Source organism: Salmo salar, chromosome ssa12 (genome assembly GCF_905237065.1).
Source record: "Salmo salar chromosome ssa12, Ssal_v3.1, whole genome shotgun sequence".
Classification (NCBI taxonomy): domain Eukaryota; kingdom Metazoa; phylum Chordata; class Actinopteri; order Salmoniformes; family Salmonidae; genus Salmo; species Salmo salar.
The window spans coordinates 44,471,782-44,476,880 of NC_059453.1; the positions used below are offsets into that span (position 1 = coordinate 44,471,782).

The window sequence follows — 5,099 nt, forward strand, 5'->3', positions numbered from 1 at the left end:
TTTGATTGGCACCATTTTTTCAGAATATCAGCCATGTGAACCCATGTTGCAGCTGATAATGGCATGCAACGCCAATGCAGCCATAGGCCTACAGCAGTGGTTCCCCAACTCCACACATTTTTGTTAAAGCCCCGGAAAAACATGTCTGATTCAACTCAGAGGGCCTGATGATTAGTTGACAACTTGAATCAGTCTTCTTTGTCTGGGGCTACAATAACCTGTACTGTTGGGGGTACTCGAGGTCTGAAGTTGGGAACCACTGGCCTACAGTATGATGGCATTAGCCTTATGGGCATTTGCAATGCAACCCTTGACATTGTGCATCTGAAGCAGAGAATACCTTAACTCACACATTGTTTACATATTGTTCAGCTATATGTTCTCAATTTAAAAACAATACCAGTACACAATGCATATACTGGATTTTGTACATGCCTTGTGCTGATTTGAAATTGTTTAGTGCAAATCCAACCCTGGGAAAACATACACACAGCTACTACCATCAAGTTCAATGCCAGATACTTTTCTCCCAGAAGCTCTTAGTTTCACTTGGAGGTGCTATTGTGATAATGAAGATGCTTTGCCTAAGACTACCATAACAATTATGTTGTCTATTCTAAATATGTTTAAATTGTAAATAGTTGGGCTGTAATACTTTTTATTCAATGGGCATGGCAAAGCAGACATGACATATAGCCTATTATTAAAGTACTGTATGTTTATCATAAACAATCATCTTTTACACTTTTCAAATGACATTTTATATATTTTATGGTTTAAGGAGGAACTTTTTTCATGATGAGAATGTAAGGTTATCTCTACTCAAATGGCACAGCAGAATCATTCAGATAGTCCAAAGCATAGCATATGACACCCATCTCATATAACTGAGGGATGTCTGCTTTCATATCTAGAAAAGGACAAAGTAGAAGTAGAAACTGATGCTGCTTCAGAATTGCTCATCTTCATAGTGAGAAGATGATAAGAGGTCGCCTGGTGAACCTACAGTAGTACATAAATAAATGAAAATCACTCCTGATGTTATAATATCAATTCTTCAGGTCACCTATACAATCAGGGCACTTACAGGGCTCTACAGTGCGAGTATTTCGCTCACATTTGCCCCTACAAATAGATATGTGTGAACCACAAAAATGATTTATGAGCACAGTGTGTGAGTAAAGATTACAACCTACCGTAATCTGTTTTTCCCCCACTGCTAATTGTTAAAAAACTACAAGTCCCACATTCCACAAGCGGCATGCACCAACCACAGTAGAGCTTTCTGTGATGACGCAGTCCAATCATAGTTAGAGAAAGCTGAACAACACTGGAATAAAGTATCGGTATAGGCTATAAGTTGTTTGGAAGATTCTGTTCTGACTTTCACAGGATAGAGCTGGCAATACTGATCATTCATAAGAAAGAGCCAAAGGTGGCTGTCGTGTACGATCTTCTGAATCTGATATGGAAGACGTATCTGTCAAGAGGTGAGTGTAGCTGGTGCATCGAAGTCAGGCGCAGGAGAGCAGAGATGAGTGGACAAAGCACTTTACTAAGGCAATCATTTGCACAGAACGCAACAGCGTCACAAAACAAATGCCCAACGAACCAGTGAGGCAGCACAAAGTACAAAAACACAAGTACAAAGTACAGGCTGCCACAAAGCACGGGTAATAAAATAAACCCGGCGCAAACCAGCCGGAAGCGTGCCAAGCTCAACAATAAACAATTACACACACACAGACACGGGTGGAACAGGGTTAAATACATGACATGTAATGAGGGAATGAATACCAGGTGTGTGGGAAAACAAGACAAAACAAATGGAAAATGAAAGGTGGATGGCTAGAAAACCGGTGACGTCGACCGCCAAACGCTGCCCGAACAAGGAGAAGGACCAACTTCGGCCGAAGTCGTGACAGTATCACTTCAGCGGAAAATCCAAACAAGAGCTCTATGTTCTCGGGCAATAGCTTGGTGTGGATATTTGCACACCGTCTAGTGTCAAGGGAACTTGCTGGATCCCCCATGTCCACAGAGCCCTCAAAGTTTTCCTGCGGCATGAACAAGACAAGGACCCTGCCACTGACGAAGGCCAGTACTCCGTTGACTGCAGCACATGGAGCACCTGGCCGTAGCATCAACAACAGCGGTAGTTCAAGGGCGGGCAAAGAAGGTAAGTTTTACACAGGAAATGTAATACCACACTAGTTTTAAAAAATAGGTTCTAGACTCAAATGAACTTTCAGAATCAAGTAATTGACAGGTTAGTGTTTATTTACTCACTACTTAACAGATAAAGCAGGAAATGGAGAATGCACTCTTTTGTGTATTCTGTCATTTTCTCTCAGACATGTTTGAGGAGCTATCCTCACTTAGCCTCACCCTGCAAAGGAATGACCTGATCCTCCCCCAAGCCACGTCAGAGTTGGTGAAGATAGTGAACAGACTGGAAGCACTAAAGCTTAGGGCAAAGGCAGGAGGCATGCTGGAGAAGATCCAGACCATGATCAGCAGCAGGGTGATGAGAGGAGATTCCAGGTGTGTTAGGATGAGAGCTTGTTAGGATGTAAGAGAAATCGATGATTAAAATCGATGATTAAGACAGATTCTCAGTGTGAGAATCAATGTATTTGTTGCCCAATAGAACGATTTGGCAACGAATGCAGTGGAGAAGTCTTTAATTTTTTTTATGGGAGACAGACAAATGGCCAGACATTTCATTGTGTGTTGGTGTGTGTGTCTCTCTCTGTGTGAGTGTTATTTCTTTTGAAGGGAATAACACTGAAGGGGAATCTGAATGGCTTCACGGACCTCACCAATCCTCAGCTGAAGTAGCACATGAAGGCCGCCATCAACATCGGCGTGGAAGATCTCAAAGCCAGGTTTGGTGGTTTGCTGAAGGATGAGGGTGTCCAGACCCCAGTGGAGTCTTTCAGAGTGCTAAACCCTGACACATGGCCACAAGACCAGGCCAGGCTTCTCACCTTTGGCGATGATGGTGTGGTAGACCTGATGAGGCATTTCAAGGAGCCTTTAGAGAGGTAATAATTTATTTGACACTGCATTGCCATATGAGACAATGTTATGTTTTCTCACTTGCTCTGTTCAATCCTGCAGATCAGCGTCCAACATGGCTGCAATCCAGGATGAGTAGCAGGGGCTGAAAATCCTGGTCACCCACAATTTCAAGGACAAGTCCTACAGTAGCCTGTGGGAGACCATGTTGACAAAGGACCCCAACAGGCACAATTACAAGGTAGGCTAACAGTCCTGAGTGGTCCTGAGTGGTTATGTTTGGTTTTGATAAGTTAATGGTAAGAGTTTAAAGGAAATTGAAAGATATCATCTTTTCCCTAGAACATACTGGAGTTGGTGCAGTTTATGCTGCCCATTTCAGCCACCCAGTGTGAGCAAGGCTTCTCTGAGCAGAACCGGATTAAGAATTCGACAAGAAGCTGCCTTGGGTTCTCCACCACCGAAGACCTGATGAGGATCAGCCTGGAGGAGCCGTCTGTAGAGGAATTCGATCCCACTCCTGCCGTGGACCGCTGGCTGACCTATAAGCGTGCCAGACAGCCAACATACAAAAGCAGCTGGACAACTGATATCCTTTGTGTTTAGTAGGCATGGGTCAATGTGTGATTTTGGTGGTATGTGCTGTTGCACAGATGTGTGTCCCTTAGTACACGCACACACAGGCAGTATAAATATGTATGTAATAAATTGTTTGTTAAAAACTTCTTAAGGCTAGGCTTCCCGTTAGCGGGACAACTTCCGGTGAATCTGGAGGGCGCGCAATTCAAATAAATAATCATAAAAATTATGGATATTAAACATTTATGTACTTAAGTGTCTTATATCGGTTAAAAGCTTAATTTTTTGTTAATCTAACTGCACTGTCCGATTTACAGTAGGCTTTACAGCGAAAGCATGCCATGCGATTGTTTGAGGAATGTGCACCACATCAAAATATTTTTCCACCGGCACAGGTTTCATAAATTCACAAATAGCGATTAAATATTCACTTACATTTGAAAATCTTCCTCTGATTTGTCATCCAAAGGGTCCCAGCTACAACATGTAGTGTCTTTTGTTAGATAAAATCCTTCTTTATTTCCCTAAAAGTCTGTTTGGTTGGCGCCATTGATTTGAGTAATCCACTCGTTCAACTTGCAGAGAAAGGAATCCAAAAAGCTACCGCTAAACTTTGTTAAAACAAGTCAAAATACGTTTCTATTTCATCCTCAGATACCCTAAAATGTAATTAAACTATAATATTTCATACTGAAATAAGTATGTTCAATAGGAAAACGATATTAGCAGGTGCGCGTCCTCTTCGTCGCGCGTGCATAGACTGATTTCAAAGTCTGCGTCCCAGTACTAAAACTCATAATACTTCCTTGTTTGGGAAGAAACAAGCCTGAAACCTTGAACAAAGACAACTGACATCCAGTGGAAGCCATAGAAATTGCATACTGGGAGCTAGATTAATTTTTTTCCCTATACTTTCTATTGGAAGAGGGTGGGCTCTCACACAAAAAAAATAATTCTGGTTGGTTTTTCTTTGGATTTTCTCCTACCATATCTATTGTGTTATAGTGTCCTACATTATTTTATCATTTCTACAAACTTCAGAGTCTTTCAATGGTACCAATTATATGCATATCCTGGCTTCAGGGCCTGAGCAACAGGCAGTTTACTTTGTGCACGTCAGTCAGGCAGAAATTGAGAAAAATAGACCCTAGCCTGAAGAAGTTTTAATAAACTCTGTGTTACTTGAACATTTTTCACTGTATTCCTACATTTGTGTGCTCCTAAATTTTTTAATTTAGGAGCACATGTGAACAGCCAATAGTCAACATTGCAGGTCGTCCTATCCCATTGAGGCCTTTGTCCTATGTCCATACATTTTCCCTTCTCTTATGAATAAAGTTCTCAAGAAATTATCATTGGGTCATTATATGAATATATTGGGGCGGCAGGTAGCCTAGTGGTTAGCTCGTTGGGCCAGTAACCGAAAGGTTGCTGGATCGAATCCCTGAGCTGACAAGGTAAAAATCTGTTGTTCTGCCCCTGAACAAGGCAGTTAACCC

General features: G+C 41.9%; 1 long non-coding RNA gene across 1 annotated transcript; it reads left to right on the forward strand.

The window, feature by feature from the left end:
- The first annotated feature begins 1,822 nt into the window (after positions 1-1,822).
- LOC106565320 (uncharacterized) lies at positions 1,823-3,796 on the forward strand. The gene is made up of 3 exons (XR_006758171.1): positions 1,823-3,047; positions 3,124-3,262; positions 3,364-3,796. It is a non-coding gene; the product is annotated as an uncharacterized lncRNA (long non-coding RNA).
- The last annotated feature ends 1,303 nt before the right edge of the window (positions 3,797-5,099 follow it).